Below are 22,198 nucleotides of genomic sequence, written 5' to 3' on the forward strand. Positions count from 1 at the left end.
TTCTTTTGGGCTTATGATTGCCTTATTTTTGTTTTCATGTATCATAATTTTTTTATTAAGCCAGAGGCTCCAAAAGATAGAAGTTGTTCAGGCTTCTCTGAGACTCAGCAAGAGCTTACTAGCATGTCTTTTAAGGCTTTAGTGTACTTCAGTATATTAGTTCAGTTTCACAAACCAATTCTGTTTAGACACACATAGATTGAAGCTTTTAACCTATTAAAACTTTTAAGGTACTGTATCTCTAGATGCTTTTGATCTTTTCACATGTTCTAACATTTACAATATATATCTAATCAAACGAATGGAAAACATTTATTACTAAGGTAATTAAGCTTTAAGACAGTTGTTTGGATTAACCAAAACTTGCTAATGCCACATAACCAATAATAATGTTAAATATCACTAGGTGCAAATCTTTCAATGTTACTTGGCTTTACAGAACACTTAAGAAATGTAACAATGTAGGTCTAACATTACACATTAAAAACAAGCATACATTTTCAAAGCAGTTAATGGTTAAACATAAACAGCTTACATAGTAACAGAAAGACACTTTACTCTAAAAATGTTTTTCTAACTGAAATATGATAATAGAAAACAAAGGATAAACTCAGTTCCAGAATCTGTATATCACAAAGCACACTCAATTCCAGAATCTGTATATCACAAAGCACGCTCAGTTCTAGAATCTATATATCACGAAGCACAGAGTTATTTGCTACTTTTGAACCTTACTTACCTTTTTCTTGTTCCTCCTTTTCTTTGCGCTGAAGCCATGCTTTAACAGCTTTTGACTGAACAAGGCTTTTTGGCTGCTTTTTTAGAGGTTTAATTTCTGTAGTATACCGTTTCACTTGACTCTGTTAAGAGAGGCATTACTTACAGTAAATTGCACTATATACACTGCAAAATCTCAGTAACAAAGCATAAAGTTGCAATTATAATACAAAGTTAAAAGTGGGCTTAAATATAAGACTGCAATACAGAAGGTTATAAACCTTGTATTTAATATATTTATATGCCAACAATATTTCTTCCTCTTTGGCTACAGTGTGCTAATAAAAATACCATTCATTAGAAGAAAACAAGTTGCAAGCTCTGAGGCAAAATATTATTTTCATTTGAATCATACCTATATGTGGACCACAAGCACTATTTTTTTCTAAAAATTAATAATCATCTGTTACTCTATTCAAACCATAGGGATCTAATAGTGTTTATAGCATACATAAATTGTCAGAGATACACTTAGTATGTTGGAAGTTATATAAAGAGAATAGTTAAAAAAAAGTATTCCTCTTACAGCACATTAATATACAATAAATAGTTGATTAATTAGCATTTCACATCATAATATTCAAATTCTGCTCTTAATACTTCAAAGAATAAATTTAATTTTGTAATGACTATGTAATGTATGTACTTAAATTATCTCACTGATTATTTGTCTACATATAGTATATACTGTCTTTATCATGTGATGAAGTGTCAAGAATGAAATGGATAACATAATATACATAAATCTGTTAATTTGAAATGATATTGACTGATTCATGGCAAATGGAACAGACTCAAATAAACTGCAACACTTAAACTCCTCTCAGATGTAAATTAATAAGAGCAATAGAAAACATTCACACACAACTGCAATATTTACCCAAAGAGTGAAACAAATACTTTTATCTTTTTACACACTTCTAGTAAAGTTCTCTAAGCATAACAAGAAATTTCAGTAGGGGTTCTGAAACATATAAATTACTTTTACATTGCAAGTATAAGAACCATTGATGGCACATAATTTTGCTATTTTCTATTTCATTAATCTAGTACTTTCATATTTTTTAAATTGTTTCTTGTACATAGATTGGTTATCCGGACTGATACCAGATATAAAGACCAAACCACAGAAACAATGAAATTAAAAACAAGAGTTTCTCTGGAGCTAATGAAAATAATTCAGCATATTTCTTTCTTTTGTGTGTAACACAAAACTGAATTGTAAACCTTATACCTGAATACTTCTTTTATGAAACCAAGTTTTTTATGAAAATTTCTTCTAAAACTTGAAAAATTATGACTTAACATTAAAATATACTGTCTTGCTCTGTTCATTTGATATCACTAGCTTATATGACCTCAAAAGTGTTATTTCAATGGAACAAACCCACATTTACCTGCAAATGTATAAAGAAAAAAAATATAAAAATATTATTGTTCACACCATGTTCAAAAGGATTATCTCCAACTCTATTATAACCTTTCTTCAATATAAAAAAAGCAAACAATCTGGACCAGCATATAATTATCTAGATATAACAGTTAATTACTTCTGAATGCCACATTTCATATAATTAATAATTTCTCCATATAATATTTTAAAACAAATATCTCCAAATCAATTTTAATTTTTTATTTAATGCCACACAAAAAAATCATCTTTAGAACAGTTTGTTCTTGCTTGGATTAGATAGTTAAATACTACATGTGTCATGTTTTATTTGGCTATTCTAAATGTTCCCTACATAAAACAAAATGATTTGAAAATCAGTTAATCATTTTGCTATAATTTTAAAAAACTCTCCAAAGGATATTCTTCCCTACACAAGCTATACAAATGATACATATGACAGTTGGCTACTACTCTTGTTCTCTATATGAATCATTAGTATTTGGAATCGGTTCAAATACTATTATCAGTGACTGGTTCATTGAAACTGTTCAGTTCTCAAGTATAAAGGATTATTAACTAGAGGTGGGCAATTATTTTAAACTATGAGTATCAGTTAGCTTTATATAAGCTAACTAGTTAATCAAAATTTGAATTAAAGTCAAATATAATCAGAAATTATACTATTGTTATTATGATTTCTTATAATTTTTTTATTACTTCAAGTTTGTTCAGTTTTAGGCCAGCCTGATCCTGTAATTAGTTGGGAGTTGCCTTGTTAGTTGAAAGTCTTGAGTTTAATTATCATCAAGCATTCTCATCCTTTCACTCATGGAGTGTTATATTTGTTTCTTTGTTTCCGAGTTACACAGAAAAACTGTTAAAGTTACCATCCCTAATATTCAACTGTTGACCAGCACCTAACAAAAATTTTTAAGGTATTTTATTGTTAAATAAAATGTAACTTTAGTTTTTACACATTCTATTATGTTTCTCATCTATAACCATGCAAGTGTATTCTTTAATATTGAATAAAATGTAAAAATTACTCTTTCTACAAAGTGATATTTTTTAACTTATAATTTGTGCAACAGAATTTTTTAAGTGTTATATAAACAATAAATTTACCTTTTTCACCAGGTGTGGGAGTATGTAAGTTTGTCTCCTTATGGATGCTATGACAAACACTGACACACCTTGAGCCCATAACTTTGTTATTACAGGAAAAAAACACTTGTGAATGCCATTCTTGGTCCACACAGTCATGTATTTAACCATGAGATGAACTACAAATGTTGAAGTATTCACTGATTATGAATAAATAATAACAAAGTCAATAGATTAACAGCCTTAAAATTTGTAGTTGTCAATCACTTTATTAAGATAAAACAAAAGTACAACCAATACATTTTCTTCTAAATTGTACTTTATACCATATGGAATTACTAACCATGTGCATAATTACAAATACATATGCTTGCAACATAGCCTTAATAAGGCCTAGGAAAAAGTGTTGTATTTGTGATAATTCAAATGAACTTGGAAAAAAAAGCCCTCAATCATGTTATGCACTTTTTCTTACTAAAATATCCAAATAACTTAATGCACTGCATGTGTCTTGGTTAGGGACATTTTTATCCTGTTTTTCAGATTAGCAACAAGTTCTGTAATGAACTGGCCCATGGAATGTAACTTCGATCAAAACTAATAATTATGTCAGGCAAAAAGCAGACATTGTAATGATCAAAATACATTTGTAACAACATATATTAAAAGACAGCTGTGTTTTTATTCTATCATTATTATGCTAACATATCTTAGCTGATGATTTATTGTGTGTTGCTTTCTGGCATTCTGATACACATTTAACAAGTTTGTTTTCTCAAGACAAAATTTGAAAGTGATTTTTTTTCCAGTGATGTTTTTGTCAGTTTAATGATGGAATCAGTATCCTTATTTGTTTTCAATAATAGTTTCTTAAAGAAACAATCTCTGGAAAAACTACCCAGTCATTCACTGTAAGTTGAAACATTCCATAAATCTACTAACTACTAACAAGCAGCTCTTGTTTTGTTTGGGAACACTTTTCTCCCTGGATACCATTGCTATGAAATGTGCACGTGTTAAAACACCTCTCTTATCCATGCTTTTGCGTTTTTAGATCCAGGTGTGTTCTCTTTTTCATATGAAGATACTTACAAGTAGTCAAATACTTGTTTGCAAGTGTAGATACCTATCAATCCTCTCTGTGAAAGTGTTCAACTATAGAATTTTTAAATAAAAAAAACACTTTAAAATCACATGTGAGAGTTATGCAAATGATGCAATACCTAGATATGTCATTCAAAGATTTTTGTTTTTTAAAAAGATGGAAGTTTATTCAATTTTGTGAAGAGTACTATCTTATTAAAATCTGTATAAATAGTTAAGGTTTATATCTTCCAGATATAATACTAATGCATTAAAAAATTACTAAGTTTTATTCTACTATAATGACTGACAAAATGGAAGAAAGGCACCATGGATTCAGTTGTTCATATATTCTATTTTTTGTTATTCTTATTTCAAGAAAGCATTAAAGGGATGCTGTGGAAATGGTTGATGCCACTTAAAAACATGTGAAATTATAAAATTTTCCCAATTTTACTTGACAACATAAAGTTCTGAAAGCATGGACGACTAACCCTAAATTCTAGACATCAGGATAAAAAGACTAAGGATTGGCAGGTGTTTTTAACAAGACAATTAAGTGCTCCTCCATGCACAATAACATTAACTGTTTAAAGTTGAAAGACAAGGATTATGTTGAAGCTCTGTCCTCATAAAACTGTTCCAGCGATAATACTCCACATGAGAGGATGTGCTTAGGAAATGTTAATAAAACACCAAACATCAACATCACTGGATTTATAAAATGCAGAAGTTTGTTTGTTTTGAATTTTGTGCAAAGCTACACGAGGGTTATCTGCATTAGCCCTCCCTAATTTAGCAGTGTAAGACTAGAAGGAAGACAGCTAGTCATCACCACCCACTGTCAACTCTTTGGTTACTCTTTTATCAATGAGTAGTTGGATTGACCATCACATTATAATGCCCCCATGGCTGAAAGGGGCATTGTAGGATTCAAACCTACAACCCTCAAATTACAAGTCAAGTTCCTTAACCACTTTGCCATGCTGGGCTAATTCAGAAGTAATAAGACCTATTGGTTTAAACTACAAAGTGTTTTTTTATGTAATGCAACATTAAAAATATTGTACTGTTTCAAGATTCCCCTTAAAAACATGATAATATCAAAAAGCCTTATGAGTTCAGTTGCATGGCTGGCCAATAGTGATAATTTGAATCCTTGATTAGACTACAATCTATAGCTAAGAATTGAAACAGTACAGTCATCACAATAAAAACTGATGTAATCTTATTATGCTCTAGGAATTTCAAATTACTCGTTTCTTACTGGGTTTCAGACTTACTTAAGATAAAAGTTTTCAGAATTAAAACTTTTATAGCACAGAGTATATTACCATTATTGCTTCTTAACTTTTATTTATATTCCTTTAGAGCTGATTAATCCAAAATAGTTAAAATTGTTTAAAATGTTAATACATATCATAGTATCATTGTAGAAATAAAAAAATACAGTAGCTTGCATACACAAATTAAATAGTACTTAACACAATAATACAGTACTATATAAACATAATTCCTGGTTTTCTTCTTATCCATTCATTAATGATTTTTAAACTTTGAAAGATAAAATTACAGTTATCAAAAGTTTCATTTTCATTTTGGAAGTAAATTGATATCAGTCTAATTTTTATGTTGTTTGACTAAATTTGGGCTACATGAAGAATAATAAAAATACTACAATGTTTTTTCTTCAGTAAATATGCATTAGCTAAATAAATAAAATGAGTTATGACAATCTGTTTCTTCTAACCAGATACAATTTGTATGAGTAAGAGTGTAGTTACACATGTGACACTCCATGGTACAACATGGGATCTAGTGGTCCATATGGGCTGTTCCACAGTCTAAACGCAACTAACTTGAAGGATGATAATAACAAACTTAAAGCTAGTCCTTATCCTTCATATATTTATCAAGCTATTTCTTAAATTCATTTAAATTTACTTTCTCCAAAATATCTATAGGAAACCCACCCCAATTCCACTATTAGGAAAATAAAGTTAAGTTAAAGATGATTCCTGCCTTTCCAAATTTATATTTGTGTACCCTAGTCGTAATGTTCTCACTGTTAAATACCAATAGAGATGATACATCAACATTATCAATTTCCTTTACAATCTTAAACTCCTTGGTCAGATCCCCACTAACTCTACTTTTTTCAAGATAAAATTTTAGAGATTTCAACTTCTCCTCATATGACAACCCCTTCATCCCAGGCACCATTCGAGTAACCCTTCTTTGAACTCTTTTCAACAATTTTATGTCTTTCCTAAGGTAAGGACACCAAGACTAAATACAATTAGCCTAATCAGTGATCTCTTCAATATAATTATAACCTCTTTAGACTTGTAATTAGTATTAATGTAGATATAACTTAAAATCCTATTTGCCCTACTACTAGCAACAGCACATTGTTTGGATGGTTTTAGACTGATTGACTATTACACCAAGATTCCTTTCTTTCATGACACCGTTAAGGTTACTCGCATCCAAGTTATTCTTATTAATTCAAATTATGATAACCTATATGTATTATCTAGCATTTATTATAATTAAGTTTCAACTGTCATTTATTTGTCCAATTCAATAAATGATCTAAATCCTTTTGTAAAGCAGCAACATTCTCTTCAGAGCTTGCAAAACCAAAAACCTTAATATCATCTGCAAATTTAAGTAATTTACTGACTATTACTCCATTTATATCACTGGTGTAAATCAAAAGGGGCAAAGTTCCTTATACTGAGCCCTGAGACATCCCACTTGTGACATTAATCTAGTTTGACTGAACTCCATTTGTGACAATCCTCTGCTTTTTTCCATCTAGCCACTCTTCTAACTACTTTGTTAACTTATCCCATACACTCATATGAGACTTTTTTTTTCAAGCCTTACATGTGCCACCTTTTCAAATACTTTCTGAAATCCAGATACACCAAATCTATATTCTTATCCACATCTACAAAAACAATAACAATTGCAAAGAATGTCAAAAGATATGTAAGGCAAGATTTTTCCTTAATGAAACCATGTTGACTATCCAATAAAATTCTGAACTTTGTTAAATGATTTTAGAAAACATCTTTTAACAGACTTTCTAAAACTTTTCCCACAAGTGATGTAAAACTAATAAGTGTATATTCACTGGGATAGTTTTTATCACCTACCTTGAAAACAGGAGTTACATTAGCTAAGTTCCAATTATTTGGTATCTGTCTACTATTCAATTGTTGCAAGTGGTTCACATATCAAATCTTTAATCTCCTTCAAAACCCTTGGGAAGATATTATCTGGCCCACGACCCTTATAGTTTTGTTTTAAACTTCACATTTTTTTTTCATAATGAACAAATGTAGTCACCTTGTCAGATCTCACTTCTATTTATCACCTGTCCAAGGTGTGAAATACTCCTTACATTTTTGGTTGAAAAACTGAAGAAAAAGCAAAATAGCCCAGCCTTCTTATAATCATCAGATAATAGCCTTCCTTTATCATCTTTCAAGGGTCCTATCCCTATTTTAGCATTCTGTTTACCATTTATATATTTAAAGAAGTACTTACAGTTAATTTTTACAATTTCAGCCAATCTTTTCTCATACATCCTTTTTGATGTCCTAATTTCTTTTCCAACTTTCTTGATATTCCATAATTTTCTATGTCATCTGTCACACCACTCAATTTAAATTTTTTAAAGTTATAATTTTCCTAAATGAAAATGTATTTCCAATTAGTACTTCTCTCCACTCACAAGATTAGCTTTACTCCTTTTTGTCCCCTTTTATGAATATAAGCCTCAAGCCTTCCATCACCCCTCTGTTAGAATCCAAAGTTCCAACACATCTCTCATATAAATTACTATGTGTCACCTCTCCACCGATAGGTCAGCACTACCATCATGTGATGCACGTGACTCCTCATATGTGCCACCATAATATATCACTTTGAAGTTTGGCAGAAGAAGTGAGCATCAGAAGATGGAGGGAAAAAAGGGTGGGAGTGTTAGTGGAAAAAAGTACCTATTGGAAATAAATTTTCATTAAGGAAAATTATATCTTTGAACAGTACTCTCTCTCTTCTCACAAGATTAACATTGAATCCAAGTGATTAGGATAACCAGGGAAATGAGGTCCCTAGATGGTAGCCACATGAGATACATAACAATGGAGGGCACAGGCAGGACATGCAGGGATCTATCTGGATCAGGAGGAGGGAAGAAATGAAAAACTGAGGACAGGCAGATTAGAGAAAGGAGACATGAACATCATCAGCTACAAAGACTGTTGTATGGAAAACACAATTCTGATATAGCAAAAGTAAGAAGCAGTGGTACAAAAACATGATAATATTGAGGGCAAAATTATCTGATATACAATGACTGCAGGAAGGGAGGAAGAAAAAATATGCTATAAAAAAGAACTAACACAAGAAGAGACAGAGGTGTAAATGGAGGTAAAGTGAGAGCAGGAAGTACCATAATAAAGTCTCATATGGGGAGTGACAGAGCTGAAAGGAATGGATCAACATGAAAAGGACAGTGAAAGTAAGGATTATGTAAAAATGGAAAAAACAGAAGTTATGGAATAATGCCATTCAACACTCAAAATTGAGGAGAGTGAAAAACTCCTCTCAAAGAGCCCTGTAAGACACTCAGAGATACATACAACTGTTGGGTGAGAAGTGGAAACCCCAAGTCAATGTCCAAAAGTGACAAACACCCTGCTTGCATAGATAGATGGCCAAAAAGGGGAAAGTGAAACAGGTTGAATGTGAAGCTACCCTGCAAGAGAAATCAGAAAATCTAGCCAAAAACTTGACAAAAGTTAGGTGGGACAGTGGAGGACAGATGGTACAGGATGGAGCATTAGTGGCTGGGTTGATGGAGCAGGTTGGGATGGAAGAGAAGAGAAAGGAAAAGGACCACCTGCAGTTGGAAGAACTGAGAAAATCAAGGTTTAGTGGGTCAGGAAGGAGCAACCAGAATGACCACACATGGAGTAACATGGGTAAAGGAAATTACCCAAAGAAGTAAATTTATGGAACGGTAAACACAAAGAAAAAGAAGAGACCAATCACAGATGAAGACATCAACAGCAAAGAATAAAGAAAAGGGAAATGCAGACCAAAACCAAGTAATTGAGATTGAGGGTGGTAACAAATTCATCAATAACAGGTATACCCAGGTGCAGACAAAGCCACTGAAAAAACAGCAGGAGACAGGGACTAAATGTGGGATAAATGAGATCTGGAAGGGACAAATGATTGACCAAGAGCCGGAACCACCTATGACATTTGATGTGTGTGGGTCCAAGAAAGAAAAGCAATAGTAAAAATACACCAGGTAATGGGATATAACCTGCTGGCAGCTGACAAAAAAACACAAATGATCCAAAGTTTGATGAAAAGCCAGAATTTTGAGGATATTGATGTGAAAAATCTCCTCCAGAGACCAATGATTTGAAACACCTTAGCAACTGACTCATGTATCCCAACTCTGAAGGGAAGCATCTGTAAACAAATGTAACTTAGGTTGTGAAAGAGGAAGTTAGACTCTCATCAACATGTAGACCTTTTCCCTACACCAACAAAGATCAACAAGAAAGTGAGGAGGGAAGATGAACAGAAACATCCAAGGGATCCCAGGTGTAAGAGGAACTACCATAATAAAAGCTATAGAACCTTGCCAGTAGGAAGTAGAGGAGCAGACAGAGCAGTCTGAATGGCCAGCTCCATAGAATGAAGTCTGAGAGAAAAAGATAGAGTCTGACCGAGATGGATGTGGATGAAAATACCCAGATGTACAAAATATGCCTGAAAATGAATAAAAGATCTGATCAGTAGGATTGGCAAACTTGTATAGAAATGGCAAGAAGAAGCCAGTTGTCCATGAACATGTAGAAGTGCAGTCCCCAGGTTATGAATTTGCCATGCAATGGGACAAAAACTTAACAAAAAAAGAGATGGTGAGGAAGCAAGACCAAAAGACAGATATACCATTCCACAGTGTGTAAACTGGCAGCAGAAAACCTGCATGCAGCAGGTACAACACCTGTAAAGATAGGAAGATGAGGACTGTCTCTGACAAACACTGGCATGACTAGAAAAAGAGGAGATAAAAGCCACATAATGCCATGATAAATGGTGAACAGGGGTACGGCAGAAAATTCTGACAGACAAAGCTACAAAGGGTAAAGTCAGGAAAAGAGGCTCGAAGCCACACCTGAATAATATTTTTTCTCTCGTAAGGAAAGACAGAGCCCTGGTGGACTTAAGCCACCTCTGGCAACAAGGGCACAGTAATTGTGTCAGACTCAAAATAGTATCTAAACAGGGTAATAAGAATGGCCTATATATATATGTAACTGGGTGACAGATTCATGTGAATGTAGCAGAGACCAAAAAAAGACCTAGAGAAGTAAACCACATGTAGTGCCATAGTTAAAGACAACATGCAGTTGACAGTGGAAGATAAGAGGGGGAATATCCTCAAAAACCCTATAGGGTTCCCATAAAAAACATCAGAAAACCAAAGTATGCCCTCAAAAAAATGATTGCATATAGAGGGCAGCACAAGGTAGAGTATTCTATCAGAATTTATGATGCTTTTCTCTAATTTTATTTCTCAAACTTTTTTGAAACCTGGTTTTCTACTTGCAGCTACTCTTTTCTTTTTATAACAAATGTTCACCTAGAATATTTAAATATTTTCACATATGATCAGTGTCCCGAAGAAACCAATTCACAACAGTTAATTATTATCACATTTTCAATTTCTTTTTGTTTTTTCAAAATATGTAACTAAAATATCATAGTTCCTTATTTCCATATGCAGCAAAACATCAAACCCAATAGAGAAATGGTCATTTGCACGTTTCCCAATTTCTATATTTAAAGTTAACAATAAATCTAAAGTAGCAATGTTTCTAATAGGTTCCTATATTAATTAGTGAAGAAAATCATTCTGAACATTCTACAAAAATTTGTTGTACCTCATGGTTTGACTCTAGCATTTCACACTCTTATATACTTAAAATTAAAATCAACAATAAGTATTACTTCATTAACAGTTGAAATCTTAATATCATTGTAAAGTTACTCACTAATTTCATCATTTAGTAATCTGTAACAAATTGCCACAATAAGCCTTTTCTCTTCATATTCACTAAAAGAAACCCAAGTGGATTCAATCTCCTTGCTATTATCTTTAAAATCTTCAATTTCCACAAGATACATCTTACATGTGAAACCAATCATTCTCTCACTTTAAATATTCTACTAAATAGCCTGTAAACCTACACTTCAAAGAAATTTCTATCACCAAAATCATCTATGTTCAACCACATTTGTGTTATCCCTATACATCAAAATTTTCCATTCCTACTACTGCTTTAAAGTCACCTACTTTATTTCTTATATCATTCTACAAATGAAATGTTAGATTTTCATGTGCAAATTTGAAAATTTGGTTTTCAGTGGCTAAAGAGAAGCATTATCATAAATTTGTCAGAATAATATAGTATATTTACTAGTTCATTTCAAGGTCACTTTATTTTTCTTATTTCAAAAACTAAATTATATTTATGTTGATTTTTACCACCATGGATAAAATTGATATTCATGCAATTTTCTTGTATGAGTTCAAGCTTGGTCACAATATGGCAACAGCAGCTTGTAATATCAATCAAGCATTTGGTGATGGCACAACTAGCACAGTGTTGGTTTAGGAGATTTAGCTCTGGAGTCCCAGCCTCTGAAAATAAGCCTCGGGGCTGCCTTCAGATAGTCAATAATGAGAAAGAAGTAAAAGTCTTAGTTGAATCAGATACCCATCACATCATAAAAGAAATCTGACAAACTTTATATTCTTTTTTTAACAGTTTCACAATACCTTGAAGCAATTGGCAAAGTGAAAAAGCTTGATAAATGGATACCTCACTCCTTACTTGCAATAAAAATTAAAAATTACCTGTTTCTTTATAGAATTGTCATCTTTGATGAAAAATGGATTCTTTATGACAACTGATGAGGATCCAGACAGTGACTTGACTATGACAAAGCATCAAAACATATGCTGAAACCAGCTCTTCACCATCAGAAACTTATAATCCGTGTTGGGTGGTCATTAGCATTATTCATTCTCAAACCCAGGAGAAACAATCACAGCAGAGAAGTACTGTTGTGAACTTGAAATAATGCATCAACAGTCATCATGAAAACATCCAGCAACAGCCAATCTCAGTGGACCTATACTGCTTCATAACAAATCCTAACCTCATGTCGCATGTGTTACTGTCCAAAAACTAAAGAACTTCAATATGAAACTTTAACTCATGCACCATATTCACCAGATCTTTCCTCTACAGATTATCACTTTTTTAAGCATTTGTACATCTTTATAAAGAAAAAATTTTGCAAATCAAAGGTAAATTTAAAGTGCTTTTGAAGATTTCAGTGCATCAAAGGATATTCAATTTTTTAAAGATGGCATTTAGAAGCTAACTCAGAAAGGTAGAGTCTAAAGGAGCTTATTTTGATCAAATAAATTAAAAAAACAATCTCCTCATTTCACATTTTCCTTTAAAAATCTGACATGTCACATGCAACAGCCTGATAATTCTAGCATTACAATAGTAACATTTAAGCCTTACATTATAACTACTTCAATACTTACTTCCTAAGGTAAAACTTTCTTTACTTCTTATTCTTTTTATATTAAGTTTCTCCTTGCTCTCACCAGTCTAGTACTAGTTTAAAACTTCCCTTATAGCTGAGTTAATAGCCTTAACAAACAAGAAAGCCCTTACCCTATTTAAATCTAAACCATCTATTCCAAACAGCTCCTTTCTTTAACTAAACCTATCCCACAAGCCCAACCAGCCTGTATGCTTATCCTTACATACTAATCTAAGCCTAGTATTTAGCCCTAGTGACCTATTTATAACTTCATTCTCACAGTTAATTCTGGGTAGTATACCTGACAAAATTAAGTTATAGTCATTTTCTTTAAATACCTTTATCAACCTTTCGAGCTTATTAATTAGCTCCTTTGACTTATCCTTTCCTTCATCACTAGCCCCTACATGTACCACAAAAACTGCAGGCCTTTACTATATCTCTTGCTCTGCCACTTATATCCTCCACTTGTGCCCCTGGGTAGCATAACCTGATTATTTTCTCTCTATTTACCCCACAGACTATCCACATGCCTTGCCAAGGAATCACCTATAACCATAACCTCATCATCTCTAAACCTTCTGTTTTCCTTCCCTCCAACAGTTCCTCATCTGTAGATGCCAAGAGCTGAAATTTATTGTTCATTAGAATAAGCTCATGACAATTAAATCCACTACTTTTTATTCTAACAGTACCCTAACTTCCTGAATGTCACTGTATGTCATGTATTCCTTGGTCACTGTATGTCATGTATTCCTTGCAAGTAAATGTTCAAGCTTCTCCCACAATGTCCACTTATCCTTATTTATTACCTCTATTTTGATTAGGATAACTTTCAACATCTCCTCCAATCTACAAATTCTACATAAAAGTCGTACACATGGAAAAGCATATAAAATAATGTTGCAACAGGTGATTAACAAGTGAATAAATTTGTTATTGTTTCTAAACATTTAACATAGTATGAACTTACAGTATAGATTTAAAATATCCCATATTGTATATACTACTGCATATGTTTCTGGTGTCAGACAGTAGGAACCATAGGTGACAGATTACTATCTGTGTTTAAAGAAATCATCACGAGTAAATTTAAACAAAAATCCACATTTTATTTTATTAAATAAAAAGAACAACAGATTCAGGTTACTGTGGTGAAGCAGCAATGTTGCTTATAGTACAACTGAAGAATCGTGGGTTCTAAGACAATAAAATCGAGAGTATGGAGGTAAATGAGAATGTAACTATGTATCAGGAAAAAGTAAAACCGAATTTAAAGATTATTGATGTAAGAACTTTCTTTGTCCTAAAGATAAAGGAAAAGAAAACATTGATTTTAGTGAAAATGTGATTTTTATGTAAACAATGTTGACTGGAAAAAGCCTTTATATGTGGCTATAATGTTAATCAGAAGAGTGAATTAAAATGACACAAAGAGAAGGCACATCTAAAGGAAGCTGGCACACTGGCGCCATACAGAAGCATGATGTTCAAATGTTTAAGCTGTGCACTTTTCATGCCATACAGGAGGAAGAAATAACAGACAACAAATGAAAAAATAAAGCAAATGGCTGTTTTACTCTTTAAACAAGTAATTATACATGTCATTACAGCATTTATTACAGTATACTTATGTCATGTAAGGACCATAACTGACATTGTTCTGAAAAATAAAAATCCAAGAACATTCTTTTCTTTTTTAAGAAAGTGGTTACTTTAGGCACAAATAGTGATAGAATCTTGAATAGAAGACAAAAGTTAGAGTAAGATTACAATTTATTAACTCACTATTTTAAAAGTTGAGCTTAGTTTAGCAAATGAGAAGTCTAGATGGACCAGTTGGTCTCTTGTTATTCTTAGATTATATATTACAATAAATTTGGAAATAATTTTCTCTGACTGTTACATGGAAGAGTTGTTCTACTTCAATGACATACGTAACATTTAGTGGTACTTACTTGCCTCCTTTGGAACATATAAAAATTGGTTGGAAAGTTTTAGAAGTTACAAAAGAAACTAAAATATGTGTGAGCCTTCTGATTGTTCTTGGCAAAGACTGGATTAATTGAGTGACACAAAATGCTATTCAGTGTTAACTGCCCCATATATGCAAATATTTGTTAGTATGGAGAGTTTTTTTTCTCTACTTGTTTCTGATGTTAGAGACAAATTAAAATAGATTTGGAAATAAGCAGTTTGATTAGTTAAGGGGAGAATTAAAATACCCAAATGATTATGAAATGTGTAATTCAGTGTTAATTAGTTGACCTGTCCAGAAAATATGTATATACTTATCTGGAAAGTTCTTTTCGTCTGCTTGTGATATCAAAGAAAAACTAAAATACTTTTAAAGGTAATTCTAGATGATTATTATAGAAGTGGGTAAACAAATGACATAAGCCCATTTAAATCTTACTGTTATTTAAACACTTCGTTTGTTTGTTTTGAATTAAGCATAAAGCTACACAAGGGCTATCTGTGCTCTGCCCACTACGGGTATCGAAACCCTGTTTTTAGTGTGCAAGTCTGCAGACATACCACTGTGCCACTGGGGGGCTAAGCACTTCGTCCAGGCAAACATATGCTGGTGCTGTGGTAGTGGTACTTCTTTTTGTTTGTTTGCTTATTACAAAAAGAAAATTATGAATAGCTTCAGAAGTAATTCTTACCGTCTAGTTTAGAGGAAAACTGGAAAAATCGACAGATATTCAGTGTTAATTAACTATCTCATCTTGGCACAAATATGCTGGTCCAGAGGGAATTTCTGATATCATATTAAGTATAATTGATTTGGAGATACTCCTTTCAATAATTTTCTATCCCATTACTTTTTCTTTGCTAAGTTAAGGTTAAAACTAAGAATCCTACATTTCTAAGTTTAATATTGTTAAGCTGAACTACGAACTAGTAGGATTCAACGAGTTGTGATACTTACACTTTCTTTAGCTTTCTCTTCATTCTTCTGTGCAATTTCCATGAGATAACTGAAATCCATCTTACTTTAAATCTCTCTGAATTTGTAACAACAAAACTATGACAAGTTTAACAATATTCAAAAGAAACTTTAACCCTGATTTACATCTCATCTCTTTTCCCAGTTCAGAACAGTTACTTCGTACTATGAAAAACAAAATAAAGTGTGTGTGTGTTTGTGTATTTAAATGATTAATTAATATTTATTACTCATTGACGTATGTCTTTGTTTTCAACTACCACATTGATTTTTCATACTAATTATGAAATTAAAATTCTAATATTATGTACATTTGTATTCTTTATAATTAATTTCCTGACGTTTAAATCAAGAACAGAAAGACAACAATTGTGAAAGTAATGCCATCTAATGGGCAGGATTTAATTTTCTAAATTGTGATAAATTTGTTTCTTTATTTTAAGTGGCACAGCCGTAACTCTGCAGACTTACGACGTTAGAAATCGAGTTTAAATTCCAGTAGTGGGCATAGCACAGATAGTTTTTGTAGTTTTGTGCTTAATTACAAATAAACAATAAGCAAACAGTTGTTTTAGAGCAAAGTCACCGGCCAAGCGTGTTAAGGCGTGCGACTCATAATCTGAGGGTCGCGGGTTCGCATCCCGGTCGCGCCAAACATATTCGCCCTTTCAGCCATGGGGGCGTTATAATGTGACGGTCAATCCCAATATTCGTTGGTAAAAGAATAGCCGAAGAGTTGGTAGTGGGTGGTGATGACTAGCTGCCTTCCCTCTAGTCTTACACTGCTAAATTAGGGACGGCTAGCACAGATAGCCCTTGTGTAGCTTTGTGCGAAATTCCAAAAACAAGCAAAGCCACTATCTGATATTGCTACTGCAAGGAAACAAGACCAGGATTTTAACGTTGTAAATTTACTGCTGATCTACCAGCGAGAAACTGAAATAAGAGCTTGAGAGTAGATTTTTGTAATAAGCATTCTGATAATATCATTAACAAAAAAAAACGATCTTTATTCTTGGTTTTATAGTATTGTGTCGTATTTTACAACACTTTTCCACAAGAACGCATATAATACCAAAAAATGTTTCAAGAGGGAGAAAAATTTAGTCATATTCTTTTATCGTCATTTTATTGTTAAAATCACACACACATACGCTGAGAAACGTGTATGTTTTGCTTTTAAGCAAAAATCAACACACTGGGCTATCGGACCCAAGTTTCTAACGTTATAAGTCTTCAGACTTGCCGCTGAGCCACTAGAGGGCGAAATGAGCATGTTTAAAAAATCTTGAGAGTTCCAGGTTAATATGCTTGTTTTTCTTATAGCAAAACCACATCGGGCTATTTGCTATGTCCACCCAAGAGAATTGAGCCTTTGATATTAGCGTTGTAAATCCCTCGACTAACCGTTGTCCTAATAGGGGACGGTTAATACGACATTAAACTAAAGGAGACAGGGAACACTAAATATGGTTTGTTTTCTAGACCGAAATTACAATACTTAGAAATTATTTAGATTTTCATGCTCAGAATATTGTATAAGATAAGTTAACAGACACAAAGAAAAAATAACATATTTATAAAATTTTGTGTGTGTGTAATAGATGGAAAAGCAATCATATAAAATTTATGAATTGTTGATAACTCGAATAGAAGTAATTTGTACCACATGCACTAAAACTGACACTTTGACAGTATTTAACCATCAACAATGTTTTTCATAAATATTTTTAGTTTTCTGAAGAAGTATTAGAAAAATAAAACGCTTAAACGTCTATTGTTCTCAGCCTCAAGATTATCAGTGTATTTTTAACCTGTATAACATATTGCGTATGACACGCGAACTAAACTCCCAAGTCAGAGAGAGACAAAGTTCTTACTGCTTAATCAGATGGAAGGCAATTAGTCAGTAGCACTCAAAACTTACGCGATTGCTCATGACCAAATAAAAACATTATCTGTCATAGTTTTAACATCATACAGCTGACAGTGCGGATCACGTTTATCACTCAGCTTGAACTTTGGGTTATGGATCTGTAACTCGGTAAACTTGAAACTAGACCACACCAAGTCTACGTACGAATTAACCAGTATAAAACTTAACATATCTTAATACAGTTGTGCCAAATAAAGACTGCATCAGGACCAAAATCATTACAGAGAGGATGAAAATATTACCAATTATACAGTTGATGAGAGAAAGTTGCTCCAGCAGGCTTGGTCATATGGAAAGAAGAGAAGAGGAGAATGGTCTTAGGACTGTGATAAATATGAGATTGGGAGAGAAAATAATAAGGGAAGGACCGAAGAAAAGGTGAATGGGTGGAAGGTTTGGTTTGTTTTGAAATTTGCACAAAGCTAGCCATCCCTAATTTAGGAGTGTAAGACTAAAGGGAAGAAAGCTAGTCATCACCACCCAACGCTAACTCTTGGGCTACTCTTTTACCAACGAATAGTGGGATTTACCGTCACATTATAACGCTCCAACGGCTAAAAGGACGAGAATGTTGAGTGTGATTGGGGTTCGAACTCGCCACCCTCAGATTATGGGTTAAGTACTTTAACCACCTGATTACGCTGGGCCGGGTGGAGGGCAAAGACCATGAAAGTAAGCCTTAGGTAATTAGGATAAATTCTTTTTTTTTTTTAACCTGAATCTAAGAAGATCGAAAGGTTGTATTTTATTTTAATTAAAGTTTTAATATCCAAACCAGCCGTCTTTAGAATACAAGTAGGACTAATGCTAATAATAAAAAGAATACAACCTCAACAACTTTATTTCGATTTTTTTTATTAGTATAGGTCAATACAGATAAAACTAAAACAACGGGTTCGAATCCCCGTCATACTTAACATGTTCGCCCTTTCAATCCAACTCTTCGTTGATAAAATAGTAGCTTAAGAGTTGGCAATGGGTGGTGATGACTAGCTGCCTTCCCTCTAGTCTTACACTGCTAAATTAGGGACGGCTAGCGCAGATAGCCCTCGTGTAGCTTTAAATCAGTTTCCCTCCCCTGAGTTTCCCTCCCCTCTTTTTTCTTTGAACCAAAAGTACGAAAATTTCATTTGATACGAAAACATATTTAACTTTCATGGATTTTGTTTTCAAACTTGGTACACTGATAGACCTTTTCAACTTACAATTAAGAGCCTCATTTAGTATAAACATGTCACATGTGCAAAGTTATTCAACAAAAACTGCTGAAGTTTAATTAAATTTTTAAGCATGTCTACGCAAAAATTCACGATAGCTATTGGTCTACCATTTTTATTCCAGTTTTACCTAAGAGTATAAGTGGATTGTTTTCTTGTTATTCGGATTGAAGACGGCTGAGTTAAAGCATCAAAAAACATAACGTGAAAAGTCGTGCAGATACACAAGTATTGGTTAAGCCAAGCAAACTAGATTAACAGTTTCCAGCTCAAGTTATTACTGATTATTCAGTCTTAACTTTTCTGCACAAATTTTCTAACTTTTATGAAAATTATCGTATTTGTTTTGAATTTCGCGTAAAGCTACTCAAGGGCTATCTGCGCTAGCCGTCCCTAATTTAGCAGTGTAAGACTATAGGGAAGGCAACTATTCATCACCACCTAACGCCAACTCTTAGGCTACTCTTTTACCAACGAATTGTGGGATTGACCGTAATATTATGACGCCCCCACGGCTGAAAGGACGAGCGTGTTTGATGTGATGGGGATTCGAACCTGATTATGAGTATAATTCACCATACTAAGGCATTACAATTACATAGGCCAAATCATACATAATAAGTGTGTCGAAGACTTACGTTATTTTGAAATTCGGTTAGGAAACAATAAAAATGCAGTATCTAGAATGTTGAAACACTTTGTTAATGACATTAAGAATGAGCTGATGGAATTTAATAATTTATATAGCGCGACGGAAATGTTAACACTAAATCATAAATTTCATCTTCTATTACTGCATTGACGCAATCAATAATATCTATATCTTTTACATAATTTTATAACATTACTCCACTGTGCTATTTTTTGTTATTTTTCATTTGAAGCTTACATAGTTTGCTTTCTTTGTTTTGAATTTTGCGTAAAGCTATACAAGGGCTATCTGCGCTAGCCGTTCCTAATTTAGCAGTGTAAGATTAGAGGGAAGGTAACTAGTCATCACCTCCCACCGCCAACTCTTGGACTGGTCTTTTATCAACAAATAGTGTGATTGATTGAAAAATTATAACGCTCCCACGATTGAAAGGGCGAGCATGTTTGGTGCGACAGGGATTCGAACCCGCGACCCTCAGATTACGAGTCGAGTGCCTTAACCACTCGGCGATGCCGGGCCAGTTTGGTTTGTTTGTTTTGAATTTCGCGAAAAGTTACACGAGGGCTACCTGCGTTAACTGTGCCTAATTTAGCAGTGTAAGACTAGAGGAAAAGCAGCTAGTCATCACCACCCACCGCCAATTCTTGGGCCACTTTTTTTACCAAAGAATAGTGGGATTGACCATAATGTTGTAACGCCCCTACGGGTGAATGGGCAAGCATATTTAGTGCGATGGGGACTCAAACCCGTGACCCTCAGATTACGCGTCGAGTGTCTTAACCACCTGACCATGTCGAGCCAAAAGCTTGCATCGAAAGGTGTGGTAAATTGTGTTATGTTTCTCAGGAAATAGAATTGCAGGATGTTATCGTGAAAACCAGTAACGTTGAAACTACATTCCAAAGAACGTAATACGAAGTAGAATCACTTTGTTGAGAAATATCCTCTGCCACAAATAATATATTTTTGGAGTGTAGAAGGAATACCACATAATGCACTAGAACGTCTAAAATTTACAAAAAAATCTATCATTTTAAAAATTAAATATATTATAGATTTATTTTTCATCCAACTTCACTTTTGCTCTTTGATAAAGAAATGTTCGTTATGTTAAGTTGAATTATACATATTTGTAACGTCTTCATTAGAATTTAACCCCAACGATCCCAGTTGTTACATCTAGTACATACATGATTACTACATAGCATAGAGCGCACTGAATTATTCTAGTTAAATTAAACTGCGTGCGCACTGCTATATACAGTATTACAAAGCCTAAATTCGGCGTCGGACGTTAACGCTTTCACTTTTGCTGACTATGAACTAAAAAAAGTATATATGTAATTGACACGTTGAAAAAAATTAAAATAATTCATTAATTAATAATTAAATAGTAGAGGAGAATCCGAAACTGATTTTTCAAGTTAGTATTGATTCTTTTTTTTTACGAAAGTTTAGTCTATGAACTATCAGACATGACACTTTATGAAAAGGAGAGAAAGGGTGACTTACACCTTAAGCTACAAAACGCACTGAATTACTTTGATCGAAATCAGTATTAAAATTACCTTTCTGGCATTTGCCAAAATAGAACTGTAATGTCACACACAATTGGTTTTTGGTTTTACCACTTCTGTTTGAGAATTTGTTATCCAATGGTATGGGCCCGGCAAGGTCAGGTGGTTAGGGCACTCCACTTGTTATCCATGGGTCGATGGTTCGAATCCTCGTCACACCAAACATGCTCGCCCATTTAGCCGTGGGGGCGTTATAATGTGACGGTCAATCCCACTATTCGTTGGTAAAAAAGTAGCCCAAGAGTTGGCGGTGGGTGGTGAAGGCTAGCTGCCCTCCCTGTGGTCTTAAACTGCTAAATTATGGAAGGCTAGTGCAGATAGCCCTCGTGTAGTTTTGAGTGAAATTCAAAAACAGACAAACGAACAACACCAATGGGATGACGAGTACGTTGCACTAGGGCGACACATAGTGATATTAAAAACAAACTTTGGATATTACTTGTGTTGTAGCTTCAATGAATTTTTTTTGTTCTTACTGTGTACGTGATGAATAATGCAATAGACTTAGAGACTGAATTATTTGTGATGGAATATGTAAAAAAAATAACTTCTTTTTATGTTGATCAGTTTGTTTTTATGATTCTATTAAAATAATTATTTTTTGCTGGGTTTTGATTGTAGGTTTATGAATAATGTGGAGAAAATCTATCTCGGAGTATTAAAACACCTGTTAGAAAGCATGTAGATCCAGTTAATTCTTTGTTATATCCCAGTTTTATTTCATTTATCTTTAATGATAATCTATGCTTATTATCAGGAATAATTTAATCCGGTTATCAATAGGCAGGCAACATTAGCTCCTTCCACAAACACTGTAGTCTCGGCCTCATATTTCTTGA

General features: G+C 33.4%; 1 pseudogene across 1 annotated transcript in view; it reads right to left on the minus strand.

Moving 5' to 3' along the window:
- Positions 1–16,139, minus strand: part of LOC143228971 (uncharacterized) — a 34,339-nt pseudogene extending 18,200 nt beyond the window's left edge. The window contains exons 1-4 of the transcript XR_013015585.1: positions 15,960–16,139; positions 11,452–11,513; positions 3,296–3,453; positions 740–860 (exon numbers count right to left, since the gene is read on the minus strand). The product of XR_013015585.1 is annotated as an uncharacterized LOC143228971 (transcript). The remainder of the gene's footprint in view (positions 1–739; positions 861–3,295; positions 3,454–11,451; positions 11,514–15,959) is intronic.
- Positions 16,140–22,198: the final 6,059 nt, after the last annotated feature.

Source organism: Tachypleus tridentatus, chromosome 10, assembly GCF_004210375.1.
Source record: "Tachypleus tridentatus isolate NWPU-2018 chromosome 10, ASM421037v1, whole genome shotgun sequence".
Taxonomy (NCBI): Eukaryota; Metazoa; Arthropoda; class Merostomata; order Xiphosura; family Limulidae; genus Tachypleus; species Tachypleus tridentatus.